The sequence below is a fragment of the Leopardus geoffroyi genome, chromosome A3 (genome assembly GCF_018350155.1).
Source record: "Leopardus geoffroyi isolate Oge1 chromosome A3, O.geoffroyi_Oge1_pat1.0, whole genome shotgun sequence".
NCBI classification, from domain to species: domain Eukaryota; kingdom Metazoa; phylum Chordata; class Mammalia; order Carnivora; family Felidae; genus Leopardus; species Leopardus geoffroyi.
The window spans coordinates 126,552,118-126,570,972 of record NC_059336.1 but is presented as its reverse complement, the minus strand read 5'-3'; the positions used below and the strand labels follow the sequence as shown (position 1 = coordinate 126,570,972).

Below are 18,855 nucleotides of genomic sequence, written 5' to 3'. Positions count from 1 at the left end.
GAGAAGCCCAGTCTTTGCATTTACTGGGCCATAGGAACTTGAACAAGTCTTTTAACAGTTTTGAGCCTAGTGTCCTCATTTGGAACACAGGGCCCGTGTCCCTTTAGTGACAGGATCGAGGATTGTCGGAAATACATGTAAAACCCTCATTCTGTTTCTGGCACCCACAAAACACTAGGCAGGTAGTTGAGTTTCTTTAAAGGTGTTGTGAGAACAGATGAGAGTGCCAGTCTGGAAGCTGGAAAGCGAGGAGCAGATATAGAGTTTATACAACTTACCAGTAGAAACCATTTGTTTCTCATAATAGTCTCTGTTGAAGTGTGTGCTTATCAGCTTCCGAAATTATGAAGAGCCCTGGTAGTCTGAAGAGAAAAGGGAAACAAAAGAATAACAAAGCTAAAACTAACACGTCTCTAGCCAGCCAATCTATTCCGTCAGGGGGCTGGTTTCTCGCTTAGCATTTGTTTATCTCGTAAAGATGGGAGTGAGGGTCTTTTATGTCCCTCCCGCAAATATTTCTGGAAGTAGGTTTAAGCAGGGAGGAGAGGAAAGGAAAAGAGAACAGGAGCAAGTGAACTTGGATGTCTTCCTCTGTTCTGGGAAAGAAAGGCGCCATGGCAGGACCCTGCTGGGAGCATCTGGAATACAGCAGAAGCCAGGCTGGCAAAGGGGCCCTGAGCACAGGACGCAGTCCTGCCTGGAGTGAGGGAATATGGAGGAGGCATCTCAGTCTGCTCAGGAGCTACTGTGATAGAAAGCTGGATTTTGCAGGATCTGAGCAAAATCCTTGAGCAACTCCTTTTTTTTTTTTTTTTTTAATATATGAAATTTATTGTCAAATTGGTTTCCACACAACACCCAGTGCTCATCCCAAAAGGTGCCATCCTCAATACCCATCACCCACCCTCCCCTCCCTTCCACCCCCCATCAACCCTCACTTTGTTCTCAGTTTTTAACAGTCTCTTATGCTTTGGCTCTCTCCCACTCTAACCTCTTTTTTTTTTTTTTTTCTTCCCCTCCCCCATGGGTTTCTGTTAAGTTTCTCAGGATCCACATAAGAGTGAAACCATATGGTATCTGTCTTTCTCTGTATGGCTTATTTCACTTAGCATCACACTCTCCAGTTCCATCCACGTTGCTACAAAAGGCCATATTTCATTTTTTCTCATTGCCACGTAGTATTCCATTGTGTATATAAACCACAATTTCTTTATCCATTCATCAGTTGATGGACATTTAGGCTCTTTCCATAATTTGGCTATTGTTGAGAGTGCTGCTATGAACATTGGGGTACAAGTGCCCCTATGCATCAGTACTCCTGTATCCCTTGGGTAAATTCCTAGCAGTGCTATTGCTGGGTCATAGGGTAGGTCTATTTTTAATTTTCTGAGGAACCTCCACACTGTTTTCCAGAGTGGCTGCACCAGTTTGCATTCCCACCAACAGTGCAAGAGGGTTTCCGTTTCTCCACATCCTCTCCAGCATCTATAGTCTCCTGATTTGTTCATTTTGGCCACTCTGACTGGAGCAACTCCTTTTTTATACAGACGGGAATCATGCCAGAGTGGAAAACGAGGGACAGGGTGTTTATTACCCCACAAGCTCCGTGATAGGCTCTTATTATATGTTGTCTTATTTAGTTTTCTCAGCAAGGCTTCCTCATTCTTCAAAGCCTGAGATCACAGATGGGAAGTGTCTGACTTGCCTGGGGGCGCCGAGGGTCTTGATAGCACCTGCCTTTCTCAGCCCTGCCCAGATGTGCATGAAGCCTGGAGGGTTAATTTTCCTTTCTGTGGGCTAATGGAAGTAGAGTAACAATATCTGGTGATGGAATCAAAAGTAGCAATATCTACCACTCCCCACCTAATGGAAGGGAGATTTATCATCTTAATAACAAAGACACTTGACACTGAATGTGGTAGACTGACTAATGCCCCTCCCCAAATAACCAAATCCTAATCCCTGTAATTATGAATGTTACTTTTACAGCAAAAGGAACTCTGTGGATGTGACAGAGTTAAAGATGTTGAGTCGGGGAGGTGGTTCTGGACTGTCTGGGTAGTCACTTGATGTTACCATTGTGTCCTCAAGGGGAGCCGAGAGAATTTGTCCACAGAAGCAAAAGGCAATGTGAGGACTGAAGCCAGGTGTCACAGTGCTGGCTTTGAAGAAGGAAGTAGGAGCTGCAGGTGACTCCAGAAGCTGGAAAAAGTAGAGACATACTTTCCCTGGGAGTCTCCAGAGACAGCACAGCCCTGCAGACACTTCGATTTTGGCCTCAACGGTAAAAGGATGAACATCGGACTGTTTCGAACTGCCAAGTCGGTGGTCATCTGTTACAGTGACCAAGGAAATGAACGCATCAGAAGACCACTCTTAACAGCTGTGAAGATGGAGTCCTGGAATATGGTGGCCTTGCATGTCTGTGGTCTCATGGAGCATGCCTGTCTCCTGTCATAAGGAGAGTCATTAATGTTCAGTGTGTGGCACGTGGACCAGTTACAGAGTATCTATAGAACAGCAAGCTGTCATTCAGGGCTCTCTGGCTGTGTGTTTCACCGGTTAGTTAATCTGAGCACGGGTGCCATTGCCTTCTGATTACTAGAAGCTGTGTAAGGGCAGCGACATCCTCTTTGTCTGGGTTTGGATGGCAGAGGGAGTTTAGGAGAACCTGCCATTTGCAGAGTTGGTTGACATCCCAAGCAGACATGAGAGGAGAGGGGTTTAAGATTAAAAGCATGACCCAATGATACAGGAGTCTAGGGGACAATTTCTCCCTGTTCCTTGATTTTCATGGTGGAAGATCCCATTGATCTCCTTGCCTGGTTACAAAGATGAGGCTAATAGGGCAAAGGGAAGCAGGGAGGTGGCACCCCGGGAATTCTGAGTGTTCTGGGGGCTCGAAATATACCCTGCAGATCTGTGTGATAGCAGAGGTAGGATACGAACCCTGAGTTATCTTAATTACAATATTTTTTTGCCTCCTCTGTCATTCCACATGGCTTCGTACAGAAGGGGACGTGCACAGAGTTAGAGCTGGAGCACGTGCCCCAGGTCTGACTCTAGGATTTTTTCCACTTGCCCATATGACTTTTTTTTTTTTTTTTTGTAACAAGAAACAATGTTACCATAATGACCTGCTAATCTGCATCTAATATTTTATTCAATCTAGCAGAGATGTCCGTTTATTGTTTCCATTAAGCAAAGAATTAAATGTATTAAGGGAGAAAAAAAATGGAAAGTGTGCACTGAGGATGTTGAGTTTTTAAGAATCCGAGGGGGAAAATGATGGTACAATTCATGGAGTGCTCCTTTGTGCTTGCTACTCAGCTTTTCATTAATCCTCACAAGGCTTTGAGGTTAGGTTTTATTATCTTCAGTTGGCCAGGGAGGAAAACTGAAGTTCAGGGGGATTAGATAATTGTCCAAAGCTGCCCAGTTAGGTTAGAGGTTCTCAGACTCGCATGTGCGTCTGAGTCCCCAAGTGGCTTGTTCAAACATAGATTGATGGCTCCCACGCCCCACCCCCCCAACAGGAGGAATTTTTTGCAGGTCTGGGGTGAGGCCCAAAGATCTGCATTTCCTGCAAGATCCCTGTAATGCTGATGCTTCTCATCTGGGGACCACACCTCCTGAACTTCTAATCCTCAGTGATTTAAAAAAGATATGGACCCAGAGCACTTGAATCCTAATCATGCTGTCTCAGGATTCCCTTGCAGGAACTGACTTCAGGCCTTCTGGTGAGCAGAGAACTGTGGGGCCTTGTCACTCCCTGTTGGGGTTGCACATAAGCGGCACTCTCTGCTGGCACCGCCCTGACTGCCCACCCATCCCCCAGCTCCGGCAGTGGCTAAGAGGACAGAATGTTGGTGGCTGTCCAAGAGCAGAGGTGCAGGGCTGACCGGGTTTCAGCTGAGACGTATAGCCACGGCAAGTGTTGGAGCTTCTCTTTTTACTCCTTTCCTTAACTCCTTTTTTATGTATTAGAAATAAAACAAGCTTTTCTTCATCTTGAAATCTGTAATTTTCTAAAAAATTTTTTTAATGTTCTTATTCATTTTTGAGAGACAGAACACTAGTGGGGTAAGGGCAGAGGGAGTGGAAGACAGAATGTGAAGCAGGCTCCAGGCTCTGAGCTGTCAGCACAGAGCCCCACGCTGGGCTCAAACCAACAAACTGTGAGATCATGACCAGAGCAGAAGGTGGATGCTTAACCGACTGAGCCACCCAGGCGCCCGAAATCTGTATTTTTATACATCTGTGCTGTTATTATGCTCAGCATAATAATATTAAGTTACAAAATAACATGAAATCCTGGGGGATCGCATTATTTCTACCGATCATCAGTTCTAAATAGTTCAGAAGTTGTACTTTCTTGGAGATGAATTCCACATGTGGTTAATTTTAGCATATTCTGCAGGATCAGGCAAGATGTAGGGTTGTATCTGATTTCAGCTATTTCTCTTTAATTCACTCTAGTTTATTATCAACATGATGCTTGCTCATTGTCAAAAGTTTGGAAAAAGGCTGTGAATGAAAACATCACTCATAATTCCAACAACAGGGCAACTGCTACTGACATTTTATATGATTCCCTGTATGTATTTTCACTTGTGACTTTTTATTTAAAAATATATCTAACCAATGTCTCAAAAATATTAAAATTTCAACATGTAATTATGTAAAAATTATTATTCAGGTATCTTACATTCTTTTTTTATACCAAGTTTTAGAAATCTAGCATGAATTTACACCTAAAGCCCATGTTTCTTTAAGTTTATGTATTTATTTTGAGAGAGAGACAGTGGGGGAGGCACAGAGAGAGAGAGAAGGAGAGAGAGATAATCTCAAGCAGGCTTCACACAATCAGCATGGAGCCCGATGTGGGATTCAAACCCACAACGGTGAAAAAATGACCTGAGTGAAAATCCAGAGTTGGGAGCTCAACTGACTGAGTCACACAGCCCCCCCCCCCCCACACACACACACACTTACAGCCCATGTTAATTTGTACCAGCTGGATTTAAGGGCTCAGTAGTCACATGCAGCCAGGGGCTACTCTGTCAGCATGGCCTAGGGACTGATGACATAGGGGAGATGAAAGGAGGTGCAAGGTTGTTAGGAAGGCCGAGGGTTTGGGATCAGAGACGGACAGTTAAAAATCAGAGGTGACGCACCTGGCCACTGACAGGTGTGGATGTGGTTCTCTAAAGTGACCTGGAAGTGAAGGAAGATACTTAAATCTAAACAGGTCAAGGCAGGGAGGCCAAGCTGTTGGACAGTTCATCTGCTTGAATGAAGTTCCCTCAGAAGACAGCAGGGGCTGGGAAAGGGAGGAAGCTCGGTGCTTAGCACTTAGTGGCAACTCAGACTGACGCTCAGTGGGGAAACCCTGGTGATAAAGAGGCAGGTGTAGAAGCGAGTGGGTGGAGCCTACGTGGAAGAAGGATTAATGCCAGTCGTCAGTAGACTGCATACAGCCCCCAGGCCAAATCCAGTCCACTTTTTGTTTTTATAAATAAAGTTTATTGGAACACAGCTGCTCCCATTTCTTGATGTATTTTCTTTCATAGCTTTTGCTACAATGGCAGAGTTGAGCAGTTGGGACTGAGGCTGCATGTCTCATAAAGCTCTAAATATTTACAATCTGGCCCTTTACAGATGCTTGATTTATGCTTTGGTCTAAATGAGCTTCAGGGGAGGTGAGGTTTCTTTAAAGTAAAGTGGAAAGGAAATTCTACGAGAACGTGGAAACTGTGGCCTGGCCCTCGGGGTTTCGCCTGCAGTCTGTGACTCTGTTTTAGCTCTGTTTAACAGCTCAACAGAGGAGGCTGTCGAACTGTTAAAACTGCAATTCCTGAGAGATCTGAAGGCCAACGTTAACTTCCAAGATTGTGTCTTCTCCGCTGTGCATTCTCCAGCTCTCTGCAGCCTCTAGCACCTGCTGGGGCCACTAATGTGCTTTCTGAATAGAATCCTAAAACTGTCATTGTGTTTACAAATTGGCACAGTGACTCCCAAACCTGGGGCAGGTTGGATCTGTGTCTGTTTCCTGCGTCCATCTAGAAAGCAAGAAAAGCTCCACTCGCCTTCTCTTACTGATTTACCCACCATTAGAATCTTTCATGGAAAAAAATTATTTTTCTCCCTGATAATGATACCTGATGAATTGTATGAAAGATCTCCTTTGTCAGCAGATACATAATCCTACTACTTCTCCTTAATGTAATTCTCCTCTGAGTAGGAAATGGGGCAGCATATTGGAAAGAGCAGTGGACTGGGAAACATTAGACCCAGGATTTATTTTTAGCTTTATTTCTATTTTGGTGTCTCTAGATTTCAGTCTTATCATCTATAATAATAATGGCAATAAAGTGCTGCTACTTATTAATAATAATAGCTGCCTTTTCCTGAGAGACAGTAGAGTGTAGTGATGTGAGAATAGACTCTGGAGCCTGACTGCCTGGTTTGAATCCTGGCACCCCATTCGCTAGCTTGTGACCTTGGGCAAGTCACTGAAATTCTCTGGGCCTTCGTTTACTTATTTAATAAAAGAGAATCCACTACTTTTTAATTGAGTTTATATTTATGATACATTTAGAATAGTGCATGGCACATAAAAATTTAAAAAATAAATAAAATGCAAGGTCCTTTATGTCTGCTATAATTACTAGAGCAGCAATTATACTATACTATGTAATTACTAAAGCTTAGTCATCTCTGTACACTGTCATTTAATGCTAATGTCAATGCTGCAAGGAAGTTATTACTATCCCAAATTTTGGACCTGAAGAAACAAGATTCAGAGGGCTTAACTAAGCTGTTCAACATCACCCAGCTAATAGAAATAAGGAGTGAGAATTATTCCAAGTCTTCTGACGTAAAGTCTTTGCCAGATATAAGGTCCTGGATTTGATCAGTTCTTACCCAATGCAAACGATCCAAGTTAGATGAAGAGTTAGCTTGTCAGATTTAACGTGGGCTCATCTCTTGGCTATGTCCCTGACTTGCATGGAACTTCGGACAAATGACCCAGCTCTTCCATTCTTTAGGCATCTCATAGAGGATAGTGATGACACTAACTTACCATGCAAGAGGCAGATGAACGTCTGTTTGTTTTAGCCCGTGCTGTGTCTGTTTCCCCAGTTCTGGGAAGAGCAGTTTGATTTCGATTTTCTTTTGGGAACCCATCCCTCCCTGGCTCTCATTCCCATGTTTTGCATGCAGCTGACGCCACCGCCTGGCTCAGTTTTGGGGCATTTGACCTTCCCATGATTAATCAGAGTATGATATCCCTCCAGTCAGAGAGATCATTGCAGAATGAGAACATGCAAGTATTTTTTGCAAGACCCTTGTCTATATAAGCAATTTGATTAAAAGTATACTAAGCATGGGTTCATGTTAGACACTGTGATTTATTGATGAAGATTTAGAATGAGGAGTACAGAAAAGGTACTTACATATTTGTTATTATCCAACCAGGACATGTGAAGATTCTTCATAGTTTCCAGGCACCACCTAGTTCTGTTCTGGTCCAGAATCAACTCTTTATGTCTTCCTTCTCTAGCACACCATTCTGGGCTAACTTTGTATCTTCTGCTGATGAGAAAAAGGTAGCAATGTACTCGCTACTCACAATGCCATTGCTCTTCAGAATCTGCTGGGATTGAAGCAACATAGAACTTCTTATCTCTGCAGTTCCCTAACACCATTCGTTTAAGTCTGGTTCCAACATTACTCATGACACTGCATCACCCACCCATTATGCTGTTCCCAAACACTGACTCTCAGAGACTCTTTCGAAGGTTGTTACCGTGCTTTGTTGATGATGACCATCAGTGAAAGTCTTCCCCGGAGCATACAGAAAAATGTAATTGATAATCTGCGTTTTGGTCATGTGAAATGTGCTGTTTAGAATTTTGTAACATAAATGTCGGATGGCACATCTTCCAACCATGTCTTCTCCTGAATTCTTTAGTCCATAATCACTGCATTTCTTGAACGTGATCTCTTTCATTGTTAACCGTACCTTTGCCCTCCACCCATGGTAATCAGTAAAGATAGGTAGGGGACTGTGGGCAGAGCAAGAAAAGCAGTTCTGTTCACTCAAAGAATGACCTTCCTTCACCCTGCTGTACTAGGGAAACCAACCAGGACCAGTGTGGGAGAGCGCGATGTTACCGCGTTGATCAGAGGCAAGAAAGGATATTGACTGAAGTACCAGTTGACATTATGGACCAATAGTCTGGAAAGCCCTCAGAGGAAATGGGTACCTCCATTGCTTGGCACATGATGTGGAGCCTGTGGAAGGGGTCGTACTCCACTCAGTACCAGAGTTAGGGAATGTAGTGGTTGGAAAAGACGGTAAGAGTTTTTTTTGCTACCACCCCACTTCTCTTGGGTGCTTTAGACTACAGAAAGTACCATAGTAGAAACACAGATCCACAAGAGGCAGTGCACAGGCTATACCCTTGACTCAAGACAAGGGGTATACCATTGGTAGCCAGAGCCCTGAACTTATCCTCTGTCTGATGTGAATGAGAGTCACCCCAAATCACTGTGCCAGTACCATTCCGGCAGCAAATCGTCATAAAAGAAATATAGCATCAACCAGCAAAGCAGTCTTCTTGTCGGGCTGCTCTCCCAGAACAAGGGCTGGAACATGGTATTCTTCTAGGACCCCATAGGCATGAGTCCTGGAGCTCCTGTGGACGTGTGGTTGACCTGATACCTGAAGCAGAGCAGAGATCATGAAACTTTTACTATGAAGGGCCAGATGTTAAATATTTAGGGCTTTCAGGGTCATACTTCTGTTGTGACTATTCAACTCTGTTGGTGCAGTTTGAAAGCAGCCATAGACAATAGAAAATGAAAGACTGAATCTGTGTTCCAATTAAATTGGATTTACAAAAACAGTCAATGGGCTGGACTTGGTTCTCAGCATGTAGTTTTCTGGCCCCTGAATACAGGGCTGGAGAGTGCCTTGCAGGGAACGAATAGGGGCTGGGCTTTGCTAGGTGCTGATAGAAACAAAAGACAAAAGGAAAATGAAGAAGGGGGGGGGAAACAATTGTTTTTTGTTTTGTTTTTGCAAGATGGAGAATATGGAAAAAGTCATTCTAGATAAAATACCATAGCATATGCAAACGAGAAGATTAGAGAGCAGGGCAAACATGGCAAACGGCAAGCAGCTCAGTGCATTTGGAGCATGAGAACATCGTAGGCAGTTAGCACCGTAGGCTCTAGGGCTTGCTAAGTGTGATTTTCTTGGGAGGGTTAAATGAGCAAATAGACGTGAAGATGTTTTTGCAAACTGTAAAAATGTCATCATGTTGCTTACTTATGTAAAGGCCCGATAGGCTATGTTAATGAATTTAGATGTTTTCCCCACTCTAGGTCTTGAAGGGCCACTTAAGGTATTTCTGGCCCACTGTTATATAGTGAGATTTGCATTTTAGAAAAGTCACCTGATGCCTTATGGAGGATGGCTCAGAGGGGTTGGACCGAAGCAGGAGCTGATAAAGGGGCTGTACTTTGGGTGAAAGATGGTATGATAGTTAATTTCATGTCAATTTGGCTGGACTATGTCATCCAGATATGTGTCCAAACTTTATTCTGGATGTTTCTGTGAGGGCATTTTTGGATGAGATTAACATTAAAATCGGTAGATTTTGACTAAGTAGATTGCCCTTCGTCATGTGGGTGGCCCTCTTCCAATCAGGCCTAAATAACAGATGACTGTCCTCTCCTGAGCAAGAAGAAATTCTGCCAGCAGGTGGCCTTTGAACTTCAACCAGGATATTGCTGCCTGTCTGGTTCTTCAACTTGCTGGTCCACCTACAGATATTGAACTTGACTGTATCCACGATAGCATGAGCCAATTCCTTAAAATAAATGTCTCTCTATATATGTACACATCTATGGGTTCTGTTTTTCTGGAGAGTTGTGACCCACACAGATACCAGAACCTGGGCCAGAACAGTGGTCATGGAGATGGAGAGAAGGGTAAGAATTGAAGAGCTAGTTAGGAAATTGAATTGTCACTGTTTAGTGATATTTTGGGTGTGGGCAGAAAGACCGTTAAGAGAAGTTTCAATGGTGACTGAGTGTTTTGTTAGGTGGATTCTGATGCCATGTGTCAAGAGAAGAAACCCAGCACTGTCAATTGTACCTGGGAAGGGGAGCATCTGATCAGCAATTGGGCACATGCATAGAATGAAGGAAAGTGGGTAGGAGCCTAGGGTTGGATGGGCACATCTCTACTAAGGCAACACAAGCCCCTGAGGGTGGGTGGACAACAGGAAGTCTGTAAAAAGGGGCAGATCTTCTGATTTCCATTTCCTTGGCTCATTTGATGGCCAATCAGTGGAAAGCCCTGTGACCTGGACTGGCCAGGAGCATTAGTGCCTGTAGGTCAGGATTTCTGGTTCCACAAATGAAGCAAGGCCTGTTTAATTTCCATGGACATCCTAGGAAGGGTCTTTGTCTTGGTCAATAAAAGCTATTTAAAATATACAATTTTACCATCTGTTGTCTCTACTCATGGCACAGTTGTGATAGGATTAGAATCTGGTGGATGTTACTGACCAGCTTTCTCCCCTCCAGATGGATTTCTCTCCCTCACTTATAGCTCAGTGGTTGAGGGCCAGGCTCTGGAGTCTGTCAGCCTGGGTTTACCCTCACCTCTGCCAGGTATGAGCTCTGTGACATTGGGCAAATGGCTTCCATTTTCTGGCCTACAGTTCCTCAGTTGTACTATCATTATCCTCATAGGCATATGTGAGGTCTAAATGAGTTAATGCTTGTGACCCACTTGAAACAACGCCCAGCATGTAACAAGCACTGTGTAAATATTATGGCAGAGTATCGAATGCACCAGGAGAGATGATTTCCAACTTGTGGGCTTTCAGACTCTCCATGATTTACCTTCTTGTTCTCCTTTCTTCTCCTATCCTGGGTAGTCACTGATGGACCAACATTTGATCATCAGAATACTGCCAAGAAAGGGGATTTTGGCCCTTTATATTGGTTATTTTAAGCAATTTCTCTTCATTTTCAAATATGGAAATGGTTTTTAGGAGAAAAAAAAATACAATCCTGGTTTAGTGTTTTTCAGAGATTTTCCTTTGATGTGAAAACCAGGTTCTAGTTACCAAGGCAGGGTGGATATGTTCTTAGACACTAAGAATAGCAGATGCCAAGTGATGTGTGTGACAGTGTGTGCGTGTGCACGCACTATAAGCATTTGAAACATACCCTGTGGGCTAAGCAACACATACAAGTGACATATCACTCATGATCCCAAAGTCTGATTTGGGTCCTACACAAAAAACAAAGGAGAAATACCTTTTGGAGGTTAGCGTGCCTCTGGCATGTGTGTGGAGGATGGTGGCAGGGGGTGGGGACTAATCTGTGCTGGTAGGGAACCAGGAATAAGCAATCAAACCAAAGAGTGGCCATCAAAGGCCCCCATGCATCCAGGACTGTGCTGAGAGGTGTGAGCATTTGTATTAAGAACAAGGCTATGACACTTTGAGAATCCAGCAAGACAGGAAGGCACAGATAAAACTCATGCAATATTTTGAGAAGAAAACATGAGGTAATAAATGAGTCTCAGGAGAAAAAAGAGGCCTAAGAATTCAGGGAAAGGACAGAAGAAGAAGGAAGAGACAGCTTCTGGGGAGAAGTAGAGTAGAAGGTGAATCTTGGTCTATGCAATGTTTTGAGTATTTACTTATCAGCAAAATCAACTGAGTAGGAAAAAAAAGTGTTTGCCTTTTTCTAAATGGCTTTTTCCCTCCGCACAACTGCAGGCCACATAATGCCACCCATTGGTTGAAACTGGGATTGGAAACATTCTCCAAGTGGAGCTGAATATAAAAGAGATTTAGACAGCAGTGGAAAATGTGAGGATCTATACCGCCTAAGCTAGAGTTTGCACCAATTCTCTATTAGTATTCACAGTTAGAATAAAGGAAAAAGTCTCTGCTTGCCAACATTGCATACGCAGATTTAAAGCACCTAACATTTTACTGAACACAGATACAGATGTGTATAAAACAGCTGCAATGCACTTTTCTCTCCTGGATCAAGGATGGAATGCTAATTGTCAGTTAAGTTTCTGGAAAATTTGGTCGTTTATTATCTTAGCAAATTTTCAGGCTAAATTCATTTCCTTTCATCTCCTCTGTCTTCCAACAACAACCTGCCTTGCTTGTATTACAAGGGTTGAACTGCAAAGGCATTGATTGCAGATTGATTGGTTTTAGAATAAATCTTGCAAGATCTTAGGATTTTCTTTGGCTTTAGGTATTAGCACTTAGCCTACTTGAAAACCATAAAACATTCCAGGCCATGGTAGAAAATTCAAAATATGACATATTTAAGATGATTGTGTGTGTGTGTGTGTGTGTGTGTGTGTGTGTGTGTGTGTGTGTTAAGCACTGAGCTCAAAATTGTGGTCTCATTTTATCATTATTATTGTCAGAGGTTTTTAGATTCCAGGTGCAGATCTTAAATAATACCCCTGTAGCATATATAAACATATTGAAAATCTGGCTTTTAAAGGACATTTATAATTTCCATCCAAGAGTGCCTGGGGGGCTCAGTTGTTTAAGCCCCTGACTTTGGCTCAGGTCGTGACCTTGTGGTTCGTGAGTTCAAGCCCCATGTCCAGCTCTGTGCTGACAGCTCAGAACCTGGAGCCTGCTTCAGATTCTGTGTCTCCTCTCTCTCCACCCCTCCCCTACTTGTTCTCTCTTTCTCTCTCTCTTTCTCTCTCTCTCAAAAATAAATATTTAGGGGCGCCTGGGTGGCGCAGTCGGTTAAGCGTCCGACTTCAGCCAGGTCACGATCTCGCGGTCCGTGAGTTCGAGCCCCGCGTCGGGCTCTGGGCTGATGGCTCAGAGCCTGGAGCCTGTTTCCGATTCTGTGTCTCCCTCTCTCTCTGCCCCTCTCCCGTTCATGCTCTGTCTCTCTCTGTCCCAAAAATAAGTAAACGTTGAAAAAAAAAATAAAAATAAAAAAAAAATTTTTAAACAGAATAATTTCCATTCAACAAAAACTGAATCTCTCCTTGCCCAAATCCTTAATTTGTCCTTCCATCTTTCACCTCATCTATTCAACCAAATCAGGGGTTGGCAGCTACAGAGAAACTGAAGCATAGATTTTGAATGCTTGTGAGCACTTAAAATTCAGATTTTCAATCTCCTGATGAATAAAGTGATTGAAATTCGACCTTGTAATGGCAAATGGGCATAATACACACTTGAAATCTACACATGAGTTTATCTCATAAATTATTTTATTTGAGAATAAGCTGAAAAATAAATATAGATGTATTCTGAACTCAAATTATGATGCTGGTATTTAAGAAGAACAAATATACCAAAGAAGTAAAAAAAATGCTAGAAGACATTGACCAAGGTTTGGAAAGGTGACTGGATATGTATCTAGACTCTCATCGGTATCTGTATTCTACTCCTCTCTTTCTTTCTATGGGCTGATTGCAAGTGTATCAATATTATGGATTTTATTTTTTCCTTATTTTGGCATTTTCTAGGAAAACAGACTAGAGTTTGTTTTTTTTATTTTGTTTTACAGTTAAATATTAAACCTCAGTGCAAAGAAATCTTCTCTTCGTCATACCTGAATGGCTCCATCCTATGGCCTGGTATTTCTGTATTTTCCTATACTTAAATGTGTTTTAATTGTGTAAGTGTATTTTAGAAAAAAAAATACCACTGTTCGGCAGGTGGGGATGGATAGAGCTCTAGAGTCAGGAAGATCTGGGATCAGATCCCAAGTTTTCCATGGAGGGGATACCGAGACTGTCAGGAGACTCTCTCTCTAGACTTCAGTTTCAGGAATAATAAGAAAAATAATTCCCTCCTGGTGGAGTTTCTATGAGATTAAATATCATATTTGTAAAATGCTTGGCACAGAGAGAGAATGAGATCTTTAAAAAGAAAACGTATAATCCATAGTTGAGAAAATATCAACTTAGTTGATTTAAATTTATGTTCAGGGTGCCTGGGTAGCTCTGTCTGTTAAGCTTCCTCCGACTTTGGCTCAGGTCATGATCTTGTGGTTGTTGGGTTCAAGCCCTGAGAAGGGATCTGTGCTGACAGCTCAGAGCCTGGAGCTGGCTTCGGATTCTGTCTCTCTCTTTGCCCTTCCCCTGCTCATGCTCTGTCTGTCTCTCTCTCTCTCTCTCTCTCAAAAATAAATAAACATTAAGAAAATAAAAATAAATAAAAATAAAAATAAATTTCTGTTCAATAAACATTGCTGAAAGCTCAGAAAGAACACGCTTCTCAGCTTCTTCTCAGTTTCTGCTTCTCAGTGTGATTACTGGGTCTTTGTCTCAACCTCATTGCTGACCCTGAGCCTCAGACCAGGAAGCCTGTGACTTCACTGCCTTAGTATCCTTGACAGCCTGGCTTTCTGGTTTTCCAATGTGTCGTCTGCCAAACACTGGTCCCAAAATATGCTCCTCGGTGGAAAAATGTTCCATGACCTAATGAGTTCGGGAAACGTGGCCTATATACCATATCCCCCGCCAAGGGCTTTCCAGTCCCTATTAACTCATTGACTGTGCTGCAAAGCCTGGTAATAAAGACACCCTCACTTGCTTTAACACAGTGTTTCTCAAACTTATTAGTCCGTGAAGAATCACATTTGCTTTTTAACGACATCCATTGATATTTGGAGTTACTTCTCTTAAGATGGCTAGAGCAGTGTTTGAAGAACAGGTGGGCAGTAAATATACATAGCACTACGTTTTATGTACTGATATTATGTTTCCCACCTTCCATTTTATATAAAATCTTCTTCTTCCTAACAGCTATCTGATTCTGTCCATATTAGATACCTCTGATTTTTCTCATTAGTTCAGGAACCCCTAGGCTTCTGGAAAGAGAATTGAATTCCATATGCCAATTGTGCCAACTTAAATTAAAACTTTAATGAAAACAATAGCAATCATTGTAAAGACAATGTCCTTCTTTCTGTTCTCTTAAAATGAATTGTGTTGGAGGAAGCTAACATTGAAAAGTGAATTCCAGGGACGCCTGGGTGGCGCAGTCGGTTAAGCGTCCGACTTCAGCCAGGTCACGATCTCGCGGTCCGTGAGTTCGAGCCCCGCGTCAGGCTCTGGGCTGATGGCTCAGAGCCTGGAGCCTGTTTCCAATTCTGTGTCTCCCTCTCTCTCTGCCCCTCCCCCGTTCATGCTCTGTCTGTCTCTCTCTCTGTCCCAAAAATAAATAAAACGTTGGAAAAAAAAAAAAAAAGAAAAGTGAATTCCACTTGGTGATACATAAGACTATTAAAGTTAAACAAAATATCCAACTCTCAGCTCATAAATGTTGGAGTCGCATTTGTTCTGATGACTCCTTCCCTTAGGGGAGCAATAAACAGATAAAGGTATTCTTGCAAAGGAGTATTCCAGAGAGCTGACACTTGGCATGCTAAACACTAAAACCTTTTTTAATCTGAACTATGATAAAAATATTTTCTAATTTTTTTAACATCTTCTCATTCTTCTTTTTTTTTAAGTTTATTTATTTATTTTTGACAGAAACAGCGGAGCAGGGGAGGGGCAGAGAGAGAGAGAGAGAGGTAGACAGAGAATCCCAAGCAGGTTCTGTGCTATCAGTACAGGGCCTGATATGGGGCTCAAATTCATGAACCTGTGAGATCATGACCTGAGCCCAAACCAGGAGTTGGATGCTTAACTGACTGAGCCACCCAGGTGCCCCTAATGTCTTCTCATTCTTATTATTGACTCATAGAGAATATGATTTGACCCATTCTTGACTCAATGCCATACCAGTATCCTCACTAAATACAAGTGTGTTTTGTTCACTTTCAGGAATACACAGTGAGATGGCTAGAACTTTCTCCTTCCTCCTCTAAATGGTCCTCCACTGCAGCTGTCTTATTTATTTATTATCAGCATTCTCCCTCTGCCAAGCTGAATTTCTCAGAAACTCTCCCACCTGTACATTTTTTTCCCCATCAACTGGATCCTGTCCCCAGCAGATTTCTAATCAGAAATAATGGAGACATCAGATAAACAGGTAAGCCAGTAGATTTTCTGGACAATCATTTGAAATGAATAAATTTTATGAAATCTGAAAAAAATGGCTTTATATCAGTTACTTGCAATTTTTGTTAACACAGAGAGTGGCACTAAAACATTATTTCCTGGTAAGATTGGGCTTCTGTGAAAACTTTCATACCCTTGTGATGGCTATTTCCCCACTTGTAATTCATGCACCTTGATTCAGTCAATAAATGGTTAATTGGCATTAATTTCTGTCAGGCCTCGGGACAAATGCTCAGTGTTGGTAGTTTTTGAGAAGGACTAATCGATAGCATCTCTTTCTTCTTCAAAAACTTCTTAACCAACTGAAATTAAAAGTCAGGGCCCAAAATAATCAACTTTGTTGTCGTAGATCGGAAAGCAGAGTTTAGATCTGCAACTACATTCTGCCTCAGCAGAGGTGGAGAAACTAAACTGGAGTTTAGATCTGCAACTATATTCTGCCTCAGTGGAGGTGGAGAAAAGGGGTAGCAAGAAGCATTTACTTCCCAGGAGAGAGATATCCTTGGTAATTAAGTTATTCCCTGAGTACTCTGATTCGCTTGTGGACTTACCTCCGTCATGTCTGTAGCTACCATCGCCGCCTCTTGTTCTCTTTTTCTCTGGTTTTTGAGCCCTAAGCCAACGGTCAGCGGGCTCCAGATGCCTCTTTACACCCAACTCTAGGTTAGTACTCCCTCTAGTGGCAGCTAAAAGAATCTCCTATTATTACCCTTGGTAATGTTATTACCTCCTAGGATTACCCTGTGGCCAAATTATAGAAGAGTTTTCACTTAACATATTTTTGATATAGTCTTTATTTATATAACCTTAATGAGTATAAAATAGCTATAAAGTTGACCAGCTATAATTTATTTACCAGTTATTTCAATTATTTTTATAATTATTAAAAACAATTTTCCATTGGACATATTAGTGCACATATTTAAAACCATTCTCTTAGGTTAAATTCTCAGTAGTTGGAATTTTGAGGACAGAGTATCTCATCCATTAGGTGTCCTCCCACATTCATATGTTGAAGTTCCAGCCCTCAGTACTTCAGAAGGTAACAGTATTTGGAGACAGGCTCTTCAAAGAGGTAATTAAGTGTAAATGAGGCCATTAGGGTAGGTTCTAATCCAACATGAATGGTGTCCTTATGGGAAGAGGAAGGGATAACAGGGATGCACAGCACAGAGGGATGACCATGTGAAGAGACAGCAGGAGGGTGGCCATCTGTAAACCAAGAAGGGAGGTCTCAGCAGAAACCCAACCTGTCTACTAGGCTTTGGTCTTCACCTTCCAACCTCTAACATTGTGAGAAAACCAATCTCTGTTGTTTAAGCCACAAAGTCTGTGGTATTTTGCTATGGCAGCTCTAGAAAACTAACATACTATCTCTGTAACTAGACTCAGCTCATGAATTCGCACCTGTCTCTTCTTATTAAGTCAAATTCTTTTTAAAGGGGTTCTTAAAGGATTGTAACACAGTTTCATGAACATTGGGTTTCCTATTTATGGTTTTTGGTGTCAATCTCACTTTAAATTCGAATTTTCTGGAAGTTGAACATTGCCTGTGTTTATGTACCATTTGTTCTTCCTCAGGGATGAATTATATATTCACATATTTTTCTGGTTTGTCTATCAGGATCTACACATTTTGAGCTAGATGACCTAGATGAGTCAGTCTAGGCAGAGTGATTTATCTTCATAGAATTTAGTACTAACATTTCACTGGTCACACTTATCTGCTATTCATCTAGCAAGACCTTGATTAACCCTAGACCTGTCTGTCATTCATATATATCCTATTAATTTATCGCACTATATTCTACTGTATGCTGCATGTCTGACACTTGTACAGGGTTACTAATTTCTTGAGAAAAATAGGAAGTGAGTGAAGATATATAGTAGACACTCAAAAATATTGTGGGAAGAGAAAATTTCCTAAAGAAGATCTCTAACATGGGGCTAAGACCCTATAACACCTTCAAGCAAAGGTTTTTCACTCAAAAATATTGTGAGAAAAGAAAATTTCCTGAAGAAGTGCTCCAAAATGGGATTAAGACCCCTAACACCTTCAAGCAAAGATTTTTCTCTGTCATAAGAAGCAGATGAGATTACATGATACCTGCCCTGCAGTGAGAGAAGAGACCTTTCAAGTTCTATAGATTTCTAGATAAGAGTGGGGAAACCTCTCTCCACCAATGTTTGAAACAGACTGTAATACTGTACATAGTTGAGTTGCATCACACAGTCTTTGTTTTGGTCTTGAGTGAAAAAATAAATGGGGTCAGAACTTTCACCTCCTGGGAGGGGGTGACCTTAGTTGTGCTGCAGGGTGTAGCTGAAGTCTATGGGCAATCCTTTCGCCATCTGACACCATTCCTGGGTGACCTGGTGTTACACAGTTCTGGGACCCCGAGACTATTTTGAGGGGTGCAGACAGCCACTTTTGGGCAGGGGGCTAAAGCACTGTATTTAATGCCTGGACTCCTCTGAAGTTAAAAAGCAACAAAGGTTGGGTCAGACCCTTTAACACATCTCACTCTCTGCATGTGTTAAGATTGGATGTTTTTTGTCTTTACCTGTTTATTTATTTATTTATTTTTAATTTTTTTTTCAACGTTTATTTATTTTTGGGAGAGAGAGAGACAGAGCATGAACGGGGGAGGGGCAGAGAGAGAGGGAGACACAGAATCGGAAACAGGCTCCAGGCTCTGAGCCATCAGCCCAGAGCCTGACGCGGGGCTCGAACTCACAGACCGCGA

The 18,855-nt window shown here is 42.2% G+C and overlaps 1 long non-coding RNA gene across 1 annotated transcript; it reads right to left on the bottom strand.

The window, feature by feature from the left end:
- Window positions 1–1,956: 1,956 nt before the first annotated feature.
- Window positions 1,957–16,716, bottom strand: LOC123581524. The gene is made up of 3 exons (XR_006703786.1): window positions 16,660–16,716; window positions 7,461–8,731; window positions 1,957–2,451 (listed from the first exon to the last, which is right to left on the bottom strand). It is a non-coding gene; the product is annotated as an uncharacterized LOC123581524 (long non-coding RNA).
- Between the last annotated feature and the right edge of the window lie 2,139 nt (window positions 16,717–18,855).